Source organism: Leucoraja erinacea, chromosome 5, assembly GCF_028641065.1.
Source record: "Leucoraja erinacea ecotype New England chromosome 5, Leri_hhj_1, whole genome shotgun sequence".
In the NCBI taxonomy this organism is placed as follows: domain Eukaryota; kingdom Metazoa; phylum Chordata; class Chondrichthyes; order Rajiformes; family Rajidae; genus Leucoraja; species Leucoraja erinaceus.
In genome coordinates this window covers 15073334-15099518 of record NC_073381.1, presented here as the reverse complement: position 1 = coordinate 15099518, position 26185 = coordinate 15073334, and the positions used below count along the sequence as shown (strand labels likewise).

Here is a 26185-nt window from a genome sequence, read left to right as displayed (position 1 = left end):
TACACCTTTGGGGTGTGAGAGGAAACCAGAGCATCCAGAGAAAACCCATGCAGTCACAGGGAGAACGTACGAACTCCATACCGTCAGCACCCGTGGTCAGGATCGAACCCGGGTCTCTGGAGCTGGAAGGTAATAACTCTACCGCTGCACCACTGTGGCACCGTCAATTTAATAGGAATCTGAGGGGCAACCTTTTCACACTAAGGGTGCTGGGTATATGGCATGAGCTGCCAGCCAGAGACAGGTACTAACACAACATTTATAAGACATTTGGACAGGTACATGGATAGGATAGGTTTAGAAGCATATGGGCCAAACTCAGGCAGGTGGGACTAGATGGGCATCTTGGTCAGTGTGGGCAAGCTGGGCCATAGGATCTGTTTCCATGCTGTATAACTTGGTGACACCCTAACATAATGGCATGAAAAAGCCCTTCACTGGCACCTGGCACCTGGCACCTGGCATGACCTGGCATGACATTGAAGCCCCACTCTTGATACCGCTCGTTGCTCGTGAGATTGCTGCAATCTTCTGCTCCTCCAACTGCCTCAAGTTGTGGAACATCTCAGACCTCCCTCAGTCTGTTGAAGCTACGTCACTGATCCAGCTGTCGATCACCTGCTCGACTCACATCAAATTGCTGTTCATGGGCTTCTTTGAAGATTTTTGTAGTTTGGATGATCTATGGAGTTCTGCATTGCAGGAGTTCTCTCGCAGAGCTGCAGAGGCAGTAATGTGTGGTAATAATGGCTGACACTGAGGGAGAGTGTAATACTGGGTGGCTTACAACCCAATGGTAGGAACATTGAATTCTCCATCTTTTGGTAACCTCATCAAAACACCCTCCCCACCCATTCTCCCCTATAACGCTCCCTCCCCATTCCTTCCACCACCCCCTCCACTGGGTCCTGACTGATCTTGCATCTATCTCTCCTCTCCCCTCTCTCTCCACCCATATTCCAAAACAATTTACACCTTGTCACTCCTCCAACGACACAATTCCCAACTCTCTGATCCTTCCAGCTCCAGCCTTGTGTGTGTTCTCCTCTGGCCTTTCGTTTGACCTTCTGCACATCGGAACCCCCCCCCCCCCCCCCCCCCCCCCCTCGCTTGTGTTCACCTATGTCCTGCATGCTTTGTCCTGTCCCTCCGCTCTTCTAGCTATCTTTCCCTTCGCCCTTGCAAGAAGGGTTGGAAGAGGAAGAAGATTCAACTTTATTGCCTTCCATCACAGTGAGGAATGTGCGGAATCAGCTGTGGTGGATGTTTATGTTAACTTTTATGTAGTTGCGTATTGCTTTTTTTTGTATGGCTGTATGGTGATTCGCACATCACCGTACCTTAATTGGTACAATGAAAGACCTTTGAAACCTTTGAAGAATGGCCCCGACCCAGAACGTCACCAATCCACATTCTCAAGAGATGCTGCCTGACCCGCTGGGTTACTCCAGCATTTTGAGTCTACTTGAACCTAATACTTTGTCCTGGTTAATCAAGTCTAGCAGGGTGACACCAAGTGGACATACCATAGGTTCACAGACTGATGTCACTGTTCTAATGATGTGTTCCTCAATTAATTGGTGGCCACTCCAGAAACTCACCATCCGCTTCCTCTAATACTGCTGTGACCAGTCTAACGCTGGGTCAGAGATGTTTGATGGAATCTGCTGCACGGTGTGTCAGGGCGTAGGGCTACTGAGCCCGAGTCATCACCTTGCAAAGAGCCTACAAGTAAACAAAACGACAGTCAGTTGGAACACTTTCACCTTCAGCAGACAGAATGACAGAGAGTGTTCGTGCATTGAAATAAGAACATAAAATACTGTAAACACTTAGCACCTGTAGACTATAGGGCCCGTCCCACTTGGGTGTCATTTGCATGTCATTTACGCGACATCATTTAAGCGTGATGTGAGCATGGTGTGCATTAAGCACGCATGGTACGTGGTGACATAGGCAGCAACGCGCGGTCGTGCCAGGCGCCGCAGGATTTTGGGATGTACAAAATCTTTGCGCGCCATCTGCGGACAGGCCCTTATCTGATAAAGACTCTTTGACCTGAAGCATTAACTCTGCTTCCACCATTTCCACAGATGGTGCCTGACCTGCTGAATGGTTCCTGCGTTTTTTGTTCCTATATGAGACTTCCAGCATCTGCAGTATTTTGCGTTTCAATTATTTTGTGCGGTATAGATGGTTGGTTATTATTACAGAAAGATGTTCATTGCCAAGCATTGTCTTATCTCCAACAAAAATACATCCTCAAACAAAAGGCAAAAGGTGCAAATGTTGGACATTTGAGGGAAGAATTCAAAATGCTGGAAACATTCATCAGGTGGAGGACGTGGAAAAATAATTCATATTTCAAGTCTAAGACTCTTTGCCAGAACCTCCATAAAGGCTGCCTGACCAGCTAAGTATTAAAAACTTCATAAGTTCTGGGAGCAGAATTAGGCCATTCAGCCCACTGTTTACTCCACGGCTGATCTATCTTTCCCTCTCAACCCCAATCTGCTGCCTTCTCCCATAACCTCTGACACTCTCACTAATCGAGTATCCAGCAATTTAGTTCTTACTTAAGAGTTTATTTATGTCTCCTTTGCAATTAATTGCACTGTCAGTTGCCAAGCCCTGTATTATCAACAGCATCCGGGGTCACCATTGACAGAAATTGACGTTGACATTAGGTGGCGCAGCGGTAGAGTTGCTGCCATAAGCCCCCGTCCCACTTAGGAAACCTGAACGGAAATCTCTGGAGACTTTGCACCCCACCCAAGGTTTCCGTGCGGTTCCCGGAGGTTGCAGGTGATTGCCGGAGGTTGCAGGTAGTGGAAGCAGGTAGGGAGACTGACAAAAACCTCCGGGAACAGCAGGGGAGAGCAGGGAAACCTTGGGTGGGGCGCAAAGTCTCCAGAGGTTTCCGTTCAGGTTTTCTAAGTGGGACAGGGGCATTACAGCGCCAGAGACCCGGGTTCCTTCCTGACTACGGGTGCTGTCTGCAGGGAGTTTGTGCGTTCTCTCTGTGACCGCGTGTGTTTTCTCCGGGTGTTTTGGTTTCCTCCCACACTACAAAGACGTACAGGTTTGTGGATTAACTGGCTTTGGCAAAGTTGTAAACTGTCCCAAGTGTGTAGGATGGCGCTAGTGTAAGAGAATTGCTGGTTGGCACAAACTCGGTGGGCCTATGGGCCTGTTTCCGAGCTGTGTCTCTAAAGTACAGTCAACTAAAGACACTTAACTGGAACTGCTGCATAAATACTGTGACAGCAGAGCTGGTCCACAAAGTATTTTCACCAAGTACAAGACAAGAGAGCGATGTGATGCTCTTCCCTTGCCTGAGTACAGCTCCAACCTTGCTCAGAAAGCTCAACATCAACCAGAACATAGCAGCTGTCTCGAGTGGCACCACCAATGCACAACTTTAAGACACCCCTGGCGCAGTGGTCAAAATGTAATTCACCAAGTTCACTCTGACGGTACCTCCCAAACACATGTCCACTGAAGGGGAAAAGCAGGAGAAGCCACCGCCTGTAGTTGCCTTGCGGGACGCACACCATCCCAACTTGGAAACATATCCTTCATTGTCACGGGGTCCAAATCCTGGAATTCCCTTTCCAACAGCTCCATGGGAGTGCCTGCACCAGAAGACGGCAGTTCCCCACCACCTCGATCAGGGATGGGGAAATAAACATCAGCCTGGGTCAGCGTTTTCTTTCATTCCAAAAATGAACAGTACGTCTTTCTTTCCAGATGCCTGAAAACTGGTTCATTGTATCTGCACAGCCTTTAAATGAAAGAAGTCCATGAAATTATAAGGGGCATAGACAAGGTGGACGGTGAGAACCTTTTTCTCCAGGGGCAAAGTTTAAAGGAGATGTGCGGGGGCAGGGTATGTTTCTTCTCATGGAGTGGAGGGCGCCTGGAACATGGTGTCAGCAGTGGTGGTGGAAGCAGATATGATAGTGGCATTGAAGAGGTTTACAGACAAGCCTGAATAGAGAATGGAGGGATATGGATCACACGCAGGCAGTGTTAATTAGTTTTACTTGGCATCATGTTCGGTACAGACATTGTGGGCCAGCCTCTTCCTGTGCTGCGCTGTTCTATGTCCTATCATCACTCTTTTAACAAAGCAACAGAGAAAACTCAGCATCCACTGCATCAAATAAGCAAGTGCCCTGATGTTTAAACGTGCAATTCTTAAAGCTTATACTCCCCGGCTGGAAAGTGAACTCCTGAGCTGCGCGGGGAGTGAGATGTGTGAGAGTAAGATTTCTGTAAGCCCCCTCCAGGTTTGGAGAGTGGGACTGCAGTATCAGCTGTTAATCTCGAGCACTGGAAGCTCTGGGCAGATTGATAACACAGGGCTGCGGTGGGAGTGTAGCGCTTTATAAGCTTTGCAATTTTGTTTTGAGTATGGCTCAGTTGCTTTGCTGTCAATCAATAATTAATTGGAAGCTGAAAGTCCTGCGCATCCAGAAATGTGCTTGTTATCCAGCCAGTGTAGTCAGCGGCATAACTGCCCTAATATGAGGGACAGAGGGCCCACACTGCACAGATATTCCCGTAATGCTGCTTGTGCTACCTTACTCAGCACCCGTTGATGGATTGTGCCTGTCCTACACAGTGCACCAGAGCCCCCCCCCCCCTCCTCTGTATTAAAACCCCTTTGAAATCATCCGGAAATCTCACCAGCATCTGCTGTTCAGCACAACCGCCATGCTGTGAAGGATGTGCCAGGAGAAGCTAATGCCCCATCTCATCAGGATTCCCCAGTTAGCATTTGGTGCCCTTAATCAAGGCTGTGAAGATCTGAAGCGTCTTTGCACATAATGCAGACCTCAGTGCGATGAGACAAGATGATGAGCACAAAGCCTCATTCTGCAAGACAATACAGCTGAAGTATCTTTAAGCAATTTTAATCAAAATCTCCCTCACTTGGGACAGTTTATAATCTCTCTCGACCTGATGATATATTTCTAAACTCTACTCTGCCGTCATAATGCTCTACGGCGACGAGTTACAAAGCTGCAATCTAGCTGAAGTGCTCAAGTGAAGAGAAACGCCACAAAAAGGTTAAGTATCTCCCAATGTCATTTAGACTCGGTGATCAGGTTATGCTGTCTTAAGTCCCCTTGGGCTCCAATAAAAGAGAAGCACACAGAGTGGTCATTTGGCCCATCGCGTCAATGAAACATCTAACTAATCACATCCATTCCCTTTGCCCTGCAATATCTTCCTCCTTATGAAATAAGGGCATATCATTTTTGCCAGTGGGAATATCCATTATTATAATGTTATAGTGATGGAGAGACAGGGCCTATAAACAGCCCACTCGGCCTACTGAATTTTTCCTGGCGCCAACACTAATCCTACGTTTTTTATTTCCTCCACACACCAACCAACTTCTCCCAGATTCTCCCATTCGCCCACACATTAGGGATATTTACAGAGGCCAATTAACCTACCAACCCGCACTTCTTTAATATAGGAGGGAACGGGGACATCCTGGGGAAGCCCATGTGGTTTGAGGAAGAAGGTGTAAGGTCTACATAGACAGCACTCGAGGATAGGGTTGAACCTGGGTCTTTGGAGCAGTGAGGGAGCGGCTTTAATGTGTTCCCCCCTATCCCTCCCCCCCAAACCACAAACATAGAAAATAGGTGCAGGAGTTGGCCATTCGGCCCTTCGAGCCTGCACCGCCATTCAATATGATCATGGCTGATCATCCAACTCAGTATCCTGTACCTGCCTTCTCTCCATACCCCCTGATCCCTTTAGCCACAAGGGCCACATCTAACTCCCTCTTAAATATAGCCAATGAACTGGCCTCAACTACCTTCTGTGGCAGAGAGTTCCTGTGTGAAAAATGTTTTCCTCATCTAGGTCCTAAAAGATTTCCCCCTTATCCTTAAACTGTGACCCTTTGTTCTGGACTTCCCCAACATCGGGAACAATCTTCCTGCATCTAGCCTGTCCAACCCCTTAAGAATGTTGTAAGTTTCTGTCTTCCTGGTCATGATTTTGACTTTTAGCTGCACTCCCTTTGTGAAATGAACTGCCTGAGAGTCCAAGCGTGAGGTGACCTTAACATCACCACTTGTGTCTCCGCACTAAATCTACACCATAGCTACAATCTATTTTCACCACATTTTTAGTTTAGTTTAGAGATGCAGCACAGAAACAGGCCTTTCGGCACAGAGTCACCACTAACCAGCAATCACCCTGGACACTAACACTATCCTACACACACACGAGGGACAATGTACACATTTTACCAAGCCAATTAACTTAAAGACCTGCACGTCTTTGGTGTGTGGGAGGAAACCCACTCAGGTCACGGGGAGAACGTACAAACTCCGTACAGACAGCACCCGTGGTTAAGATCGAACCCGGGTCCCTGGCGCTGTAAGGCAGCAACTCTACCGCTGTGCCACCGTTCCATAGGTGAATGTCCATATTTCCATGAACCCCATTCCACTTTGCTTCACCGCACTCTATTGTCATAAACCTATTCTCTATCTCTTCATATGGTCTCTCCTTAAATGGTCGGAAACAATGGCTGATCTATGCACTCAATAACGAGTCTAAAATGCATCAGGGATTTTTTTTAAAGGCAAGAAAACATAAATAATCAATGACAGCATATTCTGATATTATGGCTGATGATACTACTCAGATGTGATGACATAATAAAAAGTTCATTTTGGTACACTGAACTTGCAACCTCATCGCCAACTGAATGTGGGACATAAAGATATACATCTTTCCATCCATCTATCATATTTATTTAGGTATGCTTCATATATATATATTGTATTCTTACCCAGGTTTCCATTGCAACTGCATTCACATAATATGTCAGCTATGTGTACAAAACATAAGAACAAGCAAGAGCAGGCCATTCAGCCCCTTGGGTCTGGCCTGCTGTTCAATAGATGACTATTTCTTGACACTAGCCCCTCATCTCTTTATTTCCGTGATGTGTAGGGTGGCACGGTGGCACAGCGGCTGAGCTGCTGCCTTACCGTGCCTGAGACCCGGATTCAATCCTGACCACGGATGCTGTCTGTAGGGAGTTTGCACGTTCTCCCCGTGACCTGCGTGGGTTTTTTCCAGGAGCAATGGTTTCCTCCCACACTCCTAAGACGTACAGGTTTGTAGGTTACTTGGCTTCAGTAAAATTGTAAATTATTCCTAATGTGTAGGGTAGTGTTAGTGTACGGGGTGATCGCTAATCGGCGTGGACTTTTTGAGCCGAAGGGCCTGTAGAGTCTAGAGTAAAGTCCAAAGTCTAATTACTTCTCAACCTCTATCTTAAATGTACTCTACAATTGAGCTTCCACAGCCCTTCTGAGCCAAGAATTCCAAAGATTCCCAACCTCTGCGTGAACAAAACTCTTCCTTCCCGAATGGCCAACTTCTTATTTTAAGACTGTGGCCTCCGGTTGTGGACACCCCACAGTCGAGAAACATCAATTCCACATCGGACATTACCCTCTTTCAGAATTTTGAATATTTTAGTGAGATCACATTTGGTTCGCCCAAACGTAAGAGGGAACTGATTGACTCTGCCTAATCGCTCCTTAGTTGACAAATCCATCATCCAAGAAGCCAATCTGATGAACCTTTAGTCCACTCTCTCAATGAAAAGTCTATTCCTCCTTTGGTAGGAAGACAGAATTGTTTACATGCGACAGATGTGGTCACCCCAGTTCCCTATTTAAGTGGAGCATGTCACCCCTAACCTTGCACACAAATTATTTTGTAATACTGTTTGCCTTTCAAATTGCCTGTTGCACCTGCACGTTAACTATTAGTGATTCGTATTAGAGGGAGATCTAACAACTTCAATATCTTCAAATCCTCATTTAAAAAATACCCTACTTTCCTAATATTTCTAATCATTTACTCCTTTCTCTTTCATGTATATGTTTCCTTAAAACCTAAAATAGACACAAAATGCTGAGTAACTCAGCGGGCCAGGCAGCATCTCTGGAGAGAAAGAACGGTCTGAAGAAGGATCTCGACCCGAAACGTCATCCATTCCTTCTCTGCAGAGATGTTACCTGTCCCGCTGTGTCTTTTTGTATCTATCTTCGATATAAACCAGTATGGTCGTGAGTGGTCCCCTCAGTCGCCCAAAGAGTCGGAGCGTCTTTCTGGTCGCACGCTGGAGCGTTTTCAACGACCTATGACGGGCGGTGGCAGTCGTCGAAAAAGTGTAGTAAGTGGGTCAGGCCCATTATATTACCCTTATTAAGCAATGAAACCTATAAGTGAATAGTGTCCGTCCTTCTATTTATCACTCAGTGTACTTGCCCACATCTATAGACCATCTCTCTAACTTAAGGGTTTAGCCTGAAGGGTTTAACTGTTCCAGCTCACAACAGCAAGAGGGGACAATATCATAAGGTCATAAGTGAAAGGATCAGAATTAGGCCCTTTGGCCATTCAATCATGGCTGATCAATCTCTCCCTCCCAACTCCATTCTCCTGCCTTCTACCCATAGTCCCTGACACCCGTACTAATCAAGAATCTATCTATCTCTGCCTTACAAAATATCCATTGGCTTGGACTCCACAGCCTTCTGTGGTGATGTGTTCACACTACTGGTGAAAACAATGTTTATTTCACCCTCACCTTCACCTCCTGCAGGGCAATTGAAACATTGGCATGTGCTAAAATGGATTTGCAAAGATCCGTAGGAATCTATCACTGCCAACAGACTGATGTGTTTGCAGCAGAGTGAGCAGCCAAAAATGTTTGAATGGAGGATAAATGTGCATGTAAATCATTTCTGATTCCAGGCATCTCTCCTTCCCTGAAGGGTAGATTAAATACGGGATACTACATGTTGCAGTGTATGATATGATTTTGTATATCCCAGCTGTTGCTGACTATACAACTTACAAGTTGCAATGTCTGCTTATATTGGTTTAAGTGGCTGATCTTGCTGTTCCCAGAACTCCATTTTGCTTTGCTGTTGTTTTTTTGGGAATGTTAATCTTTCTTGCCAAGGTAGTCTGCGGAAGTGATTTTCCACTAACGGGCTGAGTGGCGCAGCGGATAATTTAACAGTCGTGCAAACGCTCCCGGCAAGAGATAGCCGCTGAGAGCGTTCAAGGATTGATCGTTTCTGTGCCAGAATTCCCGACAAACGTTCAGCGTGTCAACGTTTAAAGATCGACACAAGAGAGAGACTACAGATGCTAGAGTCCGTAACAAAAAGCAATCTGCTGGAGGAACTCACTGGGTTGAACAGTCAAGTCAAGTCAAGTCAAGTCAAGTTTATTCGTCACATACACATACGAGATGTGCAGTGAAATGAAAAGTGACAATGCTCGCGGACTTTGTGCAAAAAGACAAACAAACAAACAACCAAACAAACTACAAACAGAATGGAACAGAATCACATATTCTTTTACATATTAAATATTGTGGGCGGAAGGAAAAAGGGAAAAAAAACAGCAATTTTTTAAAAAAAGGAATAGAGTGGTACAGTAAAGTTAGTCCCTGGTGAGATAGGAGTTTACAGTCCTAATAGCCTCTGGGAACAAACTCCTTCTCAACCTCTCCGTTCTCACATCATGGCAACGGAGGCGTTTGCCTGACCGTAGCAGCTGGAGCAGTCCGTTGCAGGGGTGGAAGGGGTCTCCCATGATTTTATTGACTCTGGAGTTGCACCTTCTGATGTATAGTTCCTTTAGGGGGGTGAGTGAAGTTCCCATAGTGCGTTCGGCCGAACGCACTACTCTCTGCAGAGCCTTCTTGTCCTGGGCAGAGCAATTCCCAAACCAAATTGTAATATTTCCGGACAAGATGCTTTCCACCGCCGCTGTGTGGGGTAGAGGGGAAGGGAATGGTGGATACTTTGGGTCGAATCATAGACCATAGAGCAGTACAGCACAAGGACAGGCCTTTCAGCCCACAGTATTTGTGTCGCACATGATGCCAAGACCATCACTTGTCTACCTGCACATAATCCATATCCTGTGTTTCCATGTGCCTATTCAAATGTCTTTTAAATGCCACCTCTGCTTCAACGGCAGCACACCACCAGCTGTGTGAAAAACCTGTCCTGCATATCTCCTTTAAACATTGTCCCTCTCCCCTTAAAGCTGCGCCCTCTTGTAAATGATTTATCCATCCTTGGAAACATAGATTGTGACTGTCTGCACTATCTATGCCTTTCAGAATTGTATATACTTCCGCCAGGTCTCACTGCAACCTCCAGCGTTCCAGAGAAAACAATGCAAGTCTGTTCAACCTCTCCCTGAAGCAAATACCCTCCAATTCAGGTAATCAATCTGGTAAGCCTCCTCTGCACCCTTTCCAAAACCTCCACACCTTCCTATAATGGGGTGACCAAAAATGACTATAATACTCCTATAAAGCAGTGTCATAATATCCTGACATTGTGCCTTGACCTATGAAAGCAAGTGTACCGTATGCCTTCTTTACCACTCTATCCAGGTGTTGCCTTCTCTACCATGATCAGCCTACCATGTGGAACTTGATTAAACTTGCTAAAATCCAGGTAGATCATTCTATTGCTCCACCTCCATCAATATTTTTGGGTCACCTCTTCAAAAAACTCAATCATATTCGCGAGATGCAATATTCTACACACAAAGCCATGTTGACTTTCCCTAAATGGTCCTTATCTTTGCAAATGCATGTAGATCCAATCTCGCAGAATCACCTTCAAAGTGGGTAGGAATCACCTTCTTACCCACCACTGATGTAGTGTAGTTTACAGATGCAGCATGGAAACAGGCCCTTAGGCTCACCCAGTACACAGCGATCATCGATCACTTGCAGGGGGTTATGGACTTGGACCCCATGTTCCCTCCGTACATAATGCTGATATGGGTCATAGCATTGATTGTATAATACTCCCCTTATGTATGACTTTCCAAAGTGTAACGATACGATACGATACGATAAAGCTTTATTCATCATCGGAGGGAAATTAGTCTGCCAACAGTCACAACACACAAGGTACTCAAAAACTTGAAAGTAAAAGTGCAAAAAAAAGAAAAGGACAAGCGACTGTTGTCTGGCTGCCGTGTGCACCGTGCCTCAGCGCAACGAACAACAAACAAACAAATAAACACAGGTTTATCCCCTGAGCAGAGGATTCTAAAGCTAAAGTGCCCCACTCCCCCACGCCGGGTCTTCCATTGTTCATCACAGTTGTCGCCCCACGCCAGGTCCACATTGTCTTCCCCGCTCCCCATCACGTTCCATTGCCACCGAGGTTCCCGCTGCCGAGGCTCACGCTCCTATTGCCGAGGTTCCCGCTGCTGCCGAGGCTCCCGCTGCTGCCGAGGCTCCTATTGCTGCCGAGGTTCCCGCTGCCGAGGCTCCTGTTGCTGCCGAGGCTCCCGTTGCTGCCGAGGCTCCCGTTGCTGCCGAGGCTCCTGTTGCTGCCGAGGCTCCCGCCGCTGCTGAGGCCCTATCACCGCCGAGGCTCCCGTTGCTGCCGAGGCTCCCGTTGCTGCCGAGGCTCCTGTTGCTGCCGAGGCTCCCGCCGCTGCCGAGGCCCTATCACCGCCGAGGCTCCCGTTGCCGTTGAGGCTCAAGCTGCCACTGAGGCTCCCATTGCCGCCATCGCTGAGGCTCCTTTGACCCAGGCAGGACTCGCCGCCCAACTTCTCCGCAGTCCCCTGGGAGGCCTGTGGGGCCTCTGAGTAACAGCTCACACATACTCAGATTAAACTCCATCTGCCATTTCTCTGCCTATTCCCATTCTTACGACCATTCCTCTCCACCCATAGATGCAGATTGACTCAATGAGTCCCACAAGCAGATTGTGTATCGTTTTAAAGATCTTTTCCCAGCTTGGAGCTTTTTGCATTGATGTTTATTGGCCAGCGAGCTGGATTGCGAACCTGGCTGGCAAACGTAATGTCCAATGCGGCCTTGACTGGTGTACAGGGCCTACATTGGCCAATCATCATTTGGTGCATAAACAATGCGTGCACACACATCTGTTGAAAGCATCCCGCTAAAAACCGCACAGTTTCAAATCCTGCACATACTCCTGACTGGAATATCAGGATTCCTTCTTTGCTGTTTTAGGTGTGGTTGTTAATGAGCCTAGGGAGAAAAAAATTGTCTTGGATAAAGTGGGCTTCTACTACAGCCTTATAATTTCATGGTTTCCATAACTGATTATTTAGTTGTCTTTACTCGCCTACTTGTAAATTATCTCTAGTGTGTGGGATAGTGTAAATGCATGGGCATCACTGGTCAGCTCGGACTCGATGGGTCGAGGAGCCTGTTTCAACACTGTATCTCTAAATTAAACATGTCCCTGGATAATTATTGCATGTGTCTGCCACTAGTTTGGAGCAAAACCAGTGTGCTAGCTGACAGCACAGCACTGTGGTGATAGGTTGGTGGTTGTCTGAACTCTAAGGGATTAGATTCCATGAGAAGGGGCAGGAAAGTGGACTTGAGACCGAGGATCAGCCATGATGGAATTGAGTGGTGGAGCAGGCTTGAATACCCCTTGTACCCCTGCTTACATAGATTTCTTCTGTGCTTTTCAATTGATTATGGCCCACATTTACTGGATTTTGTGGACAGATGCCTGACCTAGAGGTCCCAAACTTGCACAAGGATCGCTGCGGACAAATCCGTTGTCGCGCCCTGCATTGAGCTGCAAGGATTCCCCGTGAATCCTGCATGGAACTTGCATGGATCCTGCATTGTTCTGGTGGGATATTTTCTCATCTTGGGAAAAGGCAATGAGGAAAGCGGTTTGAAATTGACACGAGTACCCACTCTGCTGCAGTAATGGACACAGACTAATATAGAAGTTCAGAATCTTAGAATTAGCACTAAAGGTTAATCGGCCCATCATGTCAATACTGCTGCTCTTCTTTCAATGGAGCTATTTCCTTCTAGGGATTATACAGTAGGAACACGTCCATGCCAATCCAGTTGTTTAATGGTGCTAGTTCCACTTGCCTGTTCCTAGCCTATAACCTCCAAACCTTTCCTATCCTTCTACCTTTAGCCTGTAAGTGTTGTAATTGGACCTGCCTCTACCACTCTGGCAGTCCATTCCGTTCCATGTGCGTACCACCCTCTGGTGTGAAAGTGTTCCCCTTCAGGACTCTTTCCCATCTAAATCTTTCTTCTCTCCTCGTACATCTATGTCCTCTAGCTTTTGACTCCCTTACCTTGGGGAAAAGACTGTGACTGCTCACCTTATCTGTGTCCCTCGTGATTTTTATGGACCTGTATATGATCACCCCTCAGCCTCCCTGCTTCGGGAAAAAAAGTCTTCACCTATCCAGCCTTATAGTTCAAACCCTTCAGACCCAATAACATCCTAGTAAAAACTGTCGGAAATAACTGCAGATGCTGGTTTACACCAAAGATAGACACAAAATGCTGGAGTAATTCAACGGGTCAGGCAGCATCTCTGGAGACTGCTGGACCAGTCTGAGCAAGGGTCTTGACCTGAAACATCATCTATTCCTTTTCTCCAAAGATGCTGCCTGACTTGCTGAGTTACTCCAGCATTTTGTGTCTAACATCATAGTAAATCTTTTTTTTGCATTCTTTCCAGTTTAATGACATCCTTCCTAGAGCAGAGGGAGCAGAACTGTACACAGTAATCCAAACATGACCTTCCCAATGTCTTGCACACCTGCAACATGACTTCCCAACTCCAGTATTCAATATCCTGACCAATGAAGGCAAGCGTGCCAAATGTATTTTTCACCAGCCAGTCTACCTGCGTCACCAACTTCATGGAATTATGTATCTATAACCTTGAGTCTCTCTGTTCTACATACTCTCCAGGGTCCTACTATTTACCACGTAAGTCCAGGTCGGGTGTATTTCTCTTGCCAAAATGCAACATTTGGTAGCCAACACGGTGGCACTGCGGTAGAGTTGCTGCCTTAAGGGCCTGTCCCACTTAGGCAATTTTTCCGGCGACTGTCACAGTCACAATGTCTACGACAACCTACCGCTTAGTCGACGTCAAGCTACGGCACGCTACCGACAACCGGTGGCCTATTAGGACGTCTGCCTACGACCACACCTATGACAACCTATGACCACACAGGCGACAACCTACGACAACCAAAGTCAACCTACATCCGCCCGCGACAAGCTACGACAAGCAACGAGCCTGTCGGCCACAACTGAAGACAACTGAAGAAAATTCAGTCGCCGCTACTTGTTGCCGGTTGACATAGGTAGTCGCCAATGGAATTCACCGACGATGACAACCAACGTCACCTGGCGACAACCTGTGTCATCCTGGCGCCAACCTACGACAGCACGTACGACAGGAGAAGACAAGCTACGTCGAGCTACGTCAAGCCCACATTCGCCGAAAAGTTTTCAACATTTCAAAATCCAGCGGCGACTAGAAAAACGTTACGACTCTTTAGGCGACTTGAGGAGACTACTCACAACCATACAGACGTCACACTGCGACCATGTGGCGGCAGTCTAGTCGCCTGTAGTCACCGAAAAAATCGCCTAAGTGGGACAGGGGCTTTACAGCGCTTGTGCCGCCGGAGACCTGGGTTTGATCGCAACCACCGGCGCTGTCCCTAGTGTGTGTATCTTCGCTTTGGCACGCTGTTTCATGTACAAATACGTGAATGCCAGAGATCAGAAGCAACCTATAAATCTGGTGAGGAATTTCTGACAGGTTATTTTGATTACTATGGACTCTTGCGATGGAACTGTTGTGAACTTTACAAAAGGAAGCCTATTTTAAACCATTGTAGCAGGGAATATATATATAACTTGTTCATAGTAGATTCAACAGCATTGACAATAGCGCAAATATTTAATGTGTGGGGATCGCTGGTCGGCGCGGACTCGGTGGGCTGAAGGGCCTGTTTCCACGCTATATCTCTGAACTAAAAAATCAGAATTAAACTCCATCTGCCATTATTTGGCCTATTGGCCCAGTTTGTCATGATCCTGCTATAATTGTAGATAACCTTCCTCCCTGTCCTCTATGCCACCAATTTTAGTATCATCCACAAACGTACTAACCATTCACATCCAAATCATGAATATATTGAATGGGTGTCGACCTGGCACAAATTCCTGTGGAACACCACTTGTAACAGGCCTCCAGTCTGAACAACAAGGGGTGATGCCTGTTTCCTACCTTCAAGCTAATTTTATACCCAATTGGCAACCCTGCCCTGGATCTCATTTTATCTAGTATTCCAAGATCAGCCTACCATGTAGAACTTGATTAACCTTGCTAAAATCCAGGTAGATAATTCTACTGCTCTATCCTCATCAAATATACTTGGTCACCTCTTCAAAAAACTCCCTCAAATATGTGAGATGTAATTTCCTACGTATAAAGCCACACTGACTTTCCCAAAATGGCCCTTATCTTTGCTAATGTAGATCCTATCTCGCGGAATCTACCTCAAGTAATTTACCCATCACTGATGTAGTGTAGATAAAGCCCCTGTCCCACTTAGGAGACCTAAACAGCAACCTCTGGTGACCTTGCCCTCCACCCAAGGTTTCCATCAGGTCACCGGAGGTTTTGGTCACTCTCCCTTATGGTCGAAAGTGGTTTCCGCGTGGTCGAGGTTTCATCTAGGTTGCTGCTATTTTTTCATCATGGTTAAAACAGGCCTCGATTAAAAATAGGTTGCCGTTTTAAAAATCGATAATTTTTTTGTCACAGGTCTAGTCGAAGCCGGTTCTCTTCATAGTCGAGGAAGGTTTTCAACATATGCGTGGGAGGTGGTAGGAGGTTGCAGGTCACCTCGACCTCGATTTTGTCTTTTGGGTGGTGGGCAAGGTCACCAGAGGTTGCTGTTTAGGTCTCCTAAAGTGGGACAGAGACTTTAGTTTAGAGATACACCATGTGAACAGGCCCTTCAGCTCAACAAGTCCACGCCGATCTTTGATCACCTGATAACATAGTTCTATGCTATCCCACTTTCTCATCCACTCCCCCAATCACTGAAGGCAATTTACAGAAACCAATTAACCTACAAACCAGCAGGTCTTTGGGATGTGGGAGGCAATCAGAGCACCCGGTGGAAACCTGCGCAGTCACAGGGAGAACGTACAAACTCCACGCAGACAGCACCCGTAGTCAGGATCGGCCCCAGGTCTCTGGCTATTTGAGGCAGTAGCTCTATCAGCAGCTTCATTGTTCTTCCCATTGATGCCATTATATTTTGGATCTGTGAAGAATCTTCTACACTTTCCATTGCTGTTCCCACTTTGGGCTTACACTGAGACTCCTGTCTCAGAACCACGACGGTGTAAGTTCAAATCCCACTCCAGGGTGTGGGCACACATCTAGGCTAGCCATTGAGTCCAATACAGGGGAGAGCATGTGTGGTGAACGCAAGATCCCACCTATGCTTAGTTATGAAGGTTCCCACAGGCTGTCTGAAGGAAAGCAGGGTAGTTCCATACCTGCATCAGCAATCATACGTCAACTAAAATAGGCCAAAGGATTCACTGATTACTGCTTACATGGACTGCAGTGCATTTGGATACATACCAATACTGGAAGTAATACAACTTGAAACATTCTGAAGACTTAGAGTGCGCTTATACTGTTGGAGTAGCTGGTCCTCAGATGCTTCAGACAAGGAACTTTGCTAAACATCTTTTACTGACCGAGTTTCCAAAAGCAAGGGTGGGAAGACATTAGGAGAGCTGAGAGCTGATCACCCTCAAGCCCCCCCATCACCTTTCAGTAAGATCTTTATACTGGTGCCAATTTCCTGCACTAATCCTTAAAAAAACTTAACCATTTATTAATCTCTTCAATACATTCAGTGACTGAGCCTCCACATCCCACTGAGGTAGAGAACGGCAACGGTTCGAGATTTACATTTGTACATTCTCCCCGTCACCTGTGTGGCTTTTCTCCGGGTGTCCTGGTTTCCTCCCACATTGCAAAGACGTAACGGTTTGGCTTTGGTAAAGATTGCAAATTGTCCCTAGTGTGTAGGGCAGCGTTAGTGTACACTGTATGGGGGTCGCTAGTCAGCACGGACTTGATGGGCCGAAGGGCCTGCTTCCGGGCTGTATCTCTCACCCAAACTAAAACTCAGTCGTCTTAATATAGAATGGTACTTGATGATTCACATGGGTTTCCGGGCCTGGTGACCAGTCCCGATCCGAAATGTCACCCATCCATTTTCTCCAGAGATGCTGCCTGACCCGCTGAGTTACTCCAACATTTTGTCTATCTTTGACCGACTTCTAAGTTGTATGACTCTATGATTGACCACCCTCTGTGATCCCACGACGGTGACCCCTGGTTCTACACAACTCATCCAGGTGAAACATTATTCCCGCATCTTCCTGGTGAGGACCCTTACGAGTATTGTACTTTGATTGTACTTTGCCTCAGCTTCTCTACCAGTGCTCCCAATTCCCTGATGAACTCCTACCTCTTCTAACATTTTTCCCTGATCGATCAGAAATTAGCTGCTTCCTCTACAAATGACATAGCCACAATATGAAGGTCCAACGCTAACGTATGTTCACTGTGGTCTGTGACCTCCAATGCACCCTCACATACCTGCATTAATTGTGTTGCCCGTGGGGTTTAGGATCATGCTAATTGCTGGCTTCACAGCTTCAGGACCACTCCAGGCTGCTGTTGACTTCATGCAGTTTGCTACCGAATCCTGAAGGTCTCCAGCACTCAAGTAGAAAAGGCACTTTCAACTTTTCACGGACCGAGCACAGTCTATGACGATCCATTAGTTTAGTTTAGTTTAGCGATACAGCGCGGAAGCAGGCCCTTCGGCCCGCCAAGTACACGCCGACCAGCGTTCCCCGTACACTAACACTATCCTACACACACTAGTGACAATTTACAATTATACCAATGAACCTTCAAAACTTTACGCCTTTGGAGTGTGGGAGGAAACCAGAACTGACAGAGAAAACCCACACAGGTCACGGGGAGAACGTACAAACTCCATATAGACAAGCACCCATAGTCAGGATGGAAGCCGGGTCTCTGGCGCTGTAAGGTAGCAACTCTACTGCTGCGCAAGAGGTACTATCGTACTCTACGTGCCTACTGCAAGAGGTACTATCCTTTTGTCCTCCTTACATCAAGAGCACGCCTCCTGCGGTCATTGAATCAGAAGTGGGTGGCACAGTAGCGCAGTGGTAGAGTTGCTGCCTAACAGCGCTTCAGCAACGGAGACCTGGGTTCAATCCTGACTATGGTCTGTACGGACTTTGTACGTTCTCCCCGTGACCGCATGGGTTTTCTCCGAGATCCTCGATTTCCTCCCACACTCCAAAGACGTACAGGTTTGTAGGTTAATTGGCTTGCTTTAAGTGTAAATTGCCCCTAGTGTGCTTAGGCTTGTGTTAATGTGTGGGAATCGCTGGTCAGCATGGACTCGGTGGGCCGAAGGGCCTGTTTCCGCGCTATATCTCTAAACTAAACTAAGTGCTGAACACTGTATGTCTACCACTTGATTTAAGTTCCCCTCTCCTCGTCACAGCACTCGTTCATTCACTGGCACCCAACCCAGAAGCTGTTTGAGGGCTGCTTGTTTCGTGAGTCCCTTTAAGAGTGGGCTGCCTGGAAACTAGCTTAGAGGCAGAGTGATGGCAGCTGCTGGAACTTAAATCGAGCAATAGAGTCCCAGAGACATACGGCATACAACACCCCTGAGCCAATCATCACTTACCCATTTACACTAATTGTGCACTAATCCCATTTTATGTTCCTCCCACATTCTCAACAACTCCCACCAGCTTCTGCCACTCGTCTACACACTGGGGACAAGATATGCTGGTGAATTAATCTACCAACTGGCACGTCCTTGGGACAGTGGATGAAACTGGAGCACCCATTCTACACTTTAGAGATACAGCCCGGAAACAGGCCCTTTGGTCCAGCTGAGTCCTCACTGACCAGCAATCACGCCGGCACTATCCTATACTCTAGGGACAATCTACAATTTTACCAAAACCAATTAACCCACAAACCCGTACGTCTTTGCAGTGTGGGAGGAAACCCAAGAGAAATCCACACGGTCACAGGGAGAACTTACAGTATAAACTCCACCACAAGTGCAGTATCAGAGGTCAGGATTAAACTCAGCCCTCTGGCACTATGAGGCAGCAGCTCTCCAGGCTGTGCTACTCAGCCTGAGACTGGATGTCAGCAGCCTGGCATGACGAAATAGGACAACGTTAATCACGAACCTTCCCATTGAAGATATTGATCTTTAAAGGACTTCCACGAATAGCTCGTAGCTATTGAAAGGCAGTTATGCAGTTTCTTGGCAAACTGACTTCTGGTGTTATGTCTTAACGATTTTACAATTCTGTTTTGTTCTAGGTATATTGCTCAATTATGATTTAAAAAAAACCCAAGGCAAAGAAGTTGATTCTCTGACTGACAGCGGACTACCGGTCATGTGGGCGAAAGGTACAGAAGCCTGACGTCTCACACCCCCAGCCTCAGAAACAGTACTTTCCAACAATGACCAGGGTCTTGAATGGACCTGCACAACACTAATCCTACCACTGCACTGGAACACTATGGACCACCACTTACACTACAGATAGACACAAAATGCTGGATAACTCATCGGGACAGGCAGCATCTCTGGAGAGAAGGAATGGGTGACGTTTCGGATTGAGACCCTTCGATGAGTTACTCCAGCTTTTTGTGTCCATATAACCATATAACCATATAACAATTACAGCACGGAAACAGGCCATCTCGGCCCTACAAGTCCGTGCCGAACCACTTTTTTTCCCTTAGTCCCACCTGCCTGCACTCATACCATAACCCTCCATTCCCTTCTCATCCATATGCCTATCCAATTTATTTTTAAATGATACCAATGAACCTGCCTCCACCACTTCCACTAGAAGCTCATTCCACACCGCTACCACTCTCTGAGTAAAGAAGTTCCCCCTCATATTACCCCTAAACTTCTGTCCCTTAATTCTGTCCCTTAATTCTGTCCCTTCTGTCCATCTTCAATTTAAACCAGCATCTGCAGTTCCTTCCTGCACCACTTACACTACTATAGATTTGTTTTCTAATTGTGTTTTGCACTAATATCTTGTTTTTCTTGCAGTCTTCTTTACTTTTTCCGCCTCGCAGAATTTTCGTACGTACAGTTTATGTATAATATATATATTTTTGTGTGTTGTCTGAATCTATGTGCCTTTGCTGCTACTGCTAGCAAGATTTTCACGGTGCCTGCATCTCACCATAGATAGAGCATATGACAATAAACTCAACTTGACTTGGCTTGACCCTGCTCTTCCCTGAACTCTGAATGGAAAGCATCGACCTTGCTGGCCCAAATCATCGTGGACTCCTGTGAGAAGCTTCTAACTTGTATTGGGACCTCTAAAGACACAATTAAGAAGCCCCGGCCACATATCTTCCCAGAGCCCCTTGACACAGAACAAAGGCCGGCCAGCAGCTTTATCGGCTGTCAAAGCTGACAGGACTTTTAAATATCTACAGCATTCAGACCGTATTAGAAGCATTATCTAAATCAGTGGTTCCCAACGTGGGGCGTACGCCCCACAGGGGGGCAATTTGATTTTTAAGGGGGGCAATTGAGCGCGACTGAGGAGGTCTGGGTCCAAATTTTCGATTTTTATTTTTTGGGATTTTCCATCAGGTAAACATATGTCGTTTATGTTTCAGATGTTATTTTGAGTAAATAATTTTTTTTGGGTAAAAAAGGTCTTTATTGTGTAGTTATTACATAATCACCGCGCCATCGCTCTTCATGCACGTCGCACGAAGCGCGCGAGGTCATGGGAGAACCTTATTTATTGAATTGGATTTAGAAATGCGATTCAAAGAGCTTTTGCTAAGTTACCCTTATAATATCTATTTCCTCCGTTTTCTCTCAAGGGAAAGCAATGGGGGGGGGCATCAGGATTTTAGAGGTGATTAGGTGGGGCATGGCCAAAAAAAGGTTGGGAACCACTGATCTAAATGAAATAAAGAACTAAGGCACTCTAAAATTGTTATTTAAAAAAATAAAATGGAGCTAAAGCATTTTAAAATGCTTATAAATAATTTAAAACATTGGACACAGTCCAAATAATACTAAGAGAGGAATTTACTTTTTCCCTTGCACTTCCTCCCCCACATGAAGCAGGGAGCAAACTGGCCAGCAATATTTGACTCCACCATTGGGCTCCATATTGAGTTTGGGACTTCCATGCTGGGATAGCCGTGTGCAGGAGCTTCAACAAGCAAACACCAGCATTCAGAATCATTTACCAGCAAAATACAAGCTATTGGAACCTCACAGCTTCAGAGACACTCTCCAGTTAGCAGGTATTAAGAAGTAATTGAATTGAAATAACACTGCATAACAATTTCAAGAGAGATTTAGCTCTTTGGGCTAAAGGAAAAAAGCGATATGGGGAAAAAGCAGGAACGGGGTACTGATTTTGGATGATCAGCCATGATCATATTGAATGGCGGTGGTGGCTCGAAGGGCCGCATGGCCTACTCCTGCACCTATTTTCTATGTTTCTATGTTAACACTGGTTATTACCGTTCATAATATCATGAATTATTGGAGAAGATTTTGGCCATTCAGCTCATCGAGTCTGCTCCACCATTCAATCATGGCTGATCTATCTTTTCCTCAGAACACCATTCTCCTGGTATCTTCCCACAACCCGTGACTAATCAAGAATCCGCCAATCTCCACTCTAAAAATATCCATTGACTTGGCCTTCACACCGCCTGTGGCAATGAATTCCACATGGTTGTAGTCTGTCGGGCTGACTTCTACCGAGACGCCAACTCTCGTAGACGTCCTCCTACTGGACCATGAACCCTGTTAAAAAATAAACTATCAAATAAACCTCGCTCCGGTAATTGGTGGCTTGCATGAAATCCAGATGCTTAAAATATTCCTCACCCAACTGCTCGAACTCCTGTTCAAGTTCACGTGAAAGATCCCTCCTTGCAACAAAACTCCTCGTTTTCAAAACATTAAATGCACCACTTCACTTCACGACTACAAAGGATCTCAGCCAGACTCACTCGCTGCATAATTGAGCAAGTAGCACCCTGAAAATGCTATACTTGTCAGTAATGTTCCTTTTGTGTCGGAACCAAACAAGATCAACAAAGCGAAAAGAAGTTTTAAAGGCCAGTGTCAGCTTCCAAATGTAATTATCTGATTTTGCATGGACTGTACAATGCGGCCAGCATCCAGGTTTGTTTCAGCTGCATTTCAAATTCAAATATTTTCTGTCTGATATTAAGGCAGAGTGACAGCACATTAGTCAGTGGTTCCCTCAAGCATAGAGCAGCTTTTGTTGCCCTGGACTGTTTTTGTGTTTCTCGTACGCAACATTCATTTCTCATCTCAACAATTCTGCATCCACCACTCTTTGAAGTGACAGTAATTTTTCATCAGCTAAGCATACAATCACCTGTGCACACTCCTGTTGAGCTCCCTGTTCTTAATTAACTGCCGGTGTCCAGCAACAGAAATTGTGAAGGATTGCAATGTTTTTTCAATGACAATAACCAGTAATAAAAAAAGAATGCAACTGATACCTTACTAGCATTATTTTGTATTGCATGTATTTGTTTCTTATCTTACTCCGCTTGTGTGGTGGTTAGATAATGGAGTCATTTAGAAACGGACGTGATTCGTCTACAAAATCCAAGGTCAAATTTCAGTGGGTTGGGAGGAAAATATTGGCTTCACTTCGTTAAAACCAAACACGGAAAAAAAAAATGAGGGTTCAGTAACGGTGACTTAAACCAACCATTTACTCCATTTACACCTCAAGCTGCCTCAACAAGACCAACAGCATAATCTAGGACGAGTTGCAACCCAGCCACTCCCTCTTCTCCCCTCTCCCATCGGGCAAAATGTACAGAAGTGTGAAAACGCACACCTCCAGGTTCAGGGACAGTTTCTTCCCAGCTGGTATCAGACAACTGAACCACCCTATCACAACTGGAGAGCATCCCTGAGCTACTATCTACCTTAATGGAGACCCTTGGACTATATTTGGTTGGATTTCTCTGGACTTTATCTTGCACTAAACGATATTCATATTATTCCAATAAGATCATAAGTGATATGAGCAGAATTAGGCCATTCAGCACATCAAGTGTATTCCACCATTCAATCATGGCTGATCTATCTCTCCCTCCTAATCCCATTCTCCTGCCTTCTCCCCATAACCTCTTCCACATGTACTAATCAAGAATCTATCTATCTCTGCCTTAAAAATATCCATTGACTTGGCTTCCACAGCCTTCTGTGGCAAATAATTCCACAGATTCACCACCCTCTGACTAAAGAAATTCCTCTTCATCTCCTTCATAAGATCATAAGGAATAGGAGTAGAATTAGGACATTCGGCCCATCAACTCCACTCTACCATTCAATCATGGCTGATCTATCTCTCCCCCCTAAGCTCATTCTCCTGCCTTCTCCCCATAACCTCTGACACCTAAAAGACCGTTCTTTAATTCTGAGGCTATGATTTGTAGTCCTAGACTCTCCCACTAGTGGAAACATCCTCTTCACATCCTCTCTATCCAAGCCTTCCACTATACTGTATGTTTCAATGAGGTCCCCCCCATTCTTCTAAACTCTAGCGAGTACAGGCCCAGTGCCGTCAAACCCTTCATCATGTGTTATACACTGTGGATGGCTTGATTGTAATCATATATTGTCTTTCCACTGACTGGTTAATATGAAACAAAAGCTTTACACTGTACCTCGATACATGTGACAATAAACTATAGAACATCACAAAATGCTGGAGCAACTCATCTCTGGAGAGAAGGAGTGAGTGACATTTCGAGTGGAGATTCTTCTTCAGACTAATGTCAGGGGAGAGGGAGATACATAGATAAGGAAGTGAAGGTGTGAAAATAGGACAAAGGGAATGGAGATCAAGGAAAAAATAGAATAGATCGTTGTTAGCTGGGAGAAGGTACAACAAAGAGATAAAATTTAGTCAGAGACAGTATGACTGGTTGGAGAACTGGGAAGGGGGAGGGATGGAGAGAGAGGGGAAGCCAGGGTTTCTTGAAGTTAGAGAAGCCAATGTTCATACCACTGCGGTGTCAGCTGCCCAAGCGAAATATGAGGTGCTGTTCCTCCAATTTGCGCTGGGCCTCACCCTGACAATGGAGGAGGCCCAGGACAGAAAGGTCAGTGTGGAAATGGGAGAGGGAGTTAAATTGTTGAGCAATTGGCAGATCAGGTGGGTTTAGGCGGGCTGAGTGGAGGTGTTCAGTGAAACGATGGCCGAGCCTGCTATCTTGCCGTGTGTAATAAACTAAACTCACTTAAAAACCACTGACACACTGGTCCTCTAATATCCTTCAGGGAAGGGAAACAATTGTTTTTACCTGCCCAGCCAGTTTGTGATGCCATATAGGCACCTGTAATGTCTCTCTGTATTGTTAAGGGACAAAGTGGGGTGGACAGTGTGTGGCAGCTCTGCTTGGCTGCTTGTCACATCCCCACATGCTCTGTAAAACATTTGGCAAGCATGTCAAGGCTTCAAGCCAGCATGATAACTACAATCCACTCCAATCCACGCACTGTCTCCGGGGCACTAAAGGTACCTTTAGTTTAATTTGGTTTTAGCTTAGAGATACAGCATGGAAACAGACACCTCGGCCCACTGAATGTGTGCAGACCACGATCACCTGTACACTAGTTCCTTCCTACACACTAGGGACAATTTACAGAAGCCAATTAACCTGCAAACCTGCGTGTCTTCGGAGTGTGGGAGGAAACCGGAGCACCCGGAGAAAACCCACGGGGTCACAGGGAGAATGTACAAACACCGTACAGACAGCACCCGAGGTCAGGATCGAACTTGGGTCTCTGGAGCTGTAAGTCAGTGTGTGTCTGTAAGGCTGTGCCGCCATCCTCTATCCTCTATAAAGGTACACAAAAAAGCTGGAGAAACTCAGCGGGTGCAGCAGCATCTATGGAGTGAAGGAAATAGGCAACGTTTCGGGCCGAAACGTTGCCTATTTCCTTCGCTCCATAGATGCTGCTGCACCCGCTGAGTTTCTCCAGCTTTTTTGTGTACCTTCGATTTTCCAGCATCTGCAGTTCCTTCTTGAACACATCCTCTATAAAGGCAATGTGTCCAGCCATGGAGTGCGAAGGGCAAGGCTGACATGTTCTTCAGCTAGGAAAACCCGGCCGATGGTCCAACTTGGTCTCTTCCCAAGCTCTTTCCAACACCTTGCGGCCTTCCTCAGACCCTTGTATTGCTTGTCATTCTTCCTATGTCAGCAAAGATTAAAACTGCTTCTTTAATCCTTCCACCCACCTCAATGATGTCGATGGGGAAGTGATGAGCAAAAACGTTAATTCCCCTCCTTGACAGATACTAGTGAACCCAATGGGCTATAAGCAGCCCCACCACATGTTAATAACCACTCAGAGGGCCTGGTTTAATTCTTGCTCTCTTCCAGTGTTAAAGCAATTTGCTAACCTTCCCTTAATTCTAGGTGCATGAACCATTTCCAAACTAGATTCAAGGAGCCATGCAGTGTGGAAACAGGCCATTCGGCCCAACGTGCCCACATCGGCTGACATGTCCCATCTATACTAGTCCCACCTGCCTGCATTTGGCCCATATCCCTCTAAACCTGTCCTATCCATGTACATGTCCAAATGTCTCTTAAAACGTTATGCTACTACCTGCCTCATCCACCTCCTCCGGCAGCTCATTCCTTACAGCCAACCTGCGTGAAAAGGTTACCCCTCAGGTTCCTATTAAATCTTTCCCCCCTCATCATAAACCTATGTCCTCTGGTTTTTGATTCCCCTACTCTGGGCAAGAGACTCAGTGCGTCCACCCGATCTCTTCCTCTGATGATTCTGTACACAACATGTCTGTGTAAATACTGGACCAGTCTATTCACACAAAAGATGGAATGGGTAGTGTTGTCAACGGTGCCATCAGGGAGTTCATGACTTGGGCATCCATCTGACTTCATCTGAACTGGTAGGCTGATGGCAGGATAATCCCTAATTCAATACATTTAACATCACAATAAAAGCACAATATTGATTTCAAAGCACTTACCTATCCTACACTGTTCTTTTCCTTCAACGGTCGTAATCTATTTTTTATCTTACCATTAAAACCCATGTTTTAATTTTAGAA

The 26185-nt window shown here is 46.0% G+C and overlaps 1 protein-coding gene across 2 annotated transcripts in view; it reads right to left on the bottom strand.

Moving 5' to 3' along the window:
• The window catches only part of khdrbs2 (KH domain containing, RNA binding, signal transduction associated 2), a 393514-nt gene that overhangs the window by 6357 nt on the left and 360972 nt on the right, over positions 1–26185 (bottom strand). For both annotated transcript variants that reach the window (XR_008723423.1, XR_008723424.1), the window contains exon 13: positions 1527–1725. The gene's annotated coding sequence lies outside the window, so the exon portion shown is untranslated. The remainder of the gene's footprint in view (positions 1–1526; positions 1726–26185) is intronic.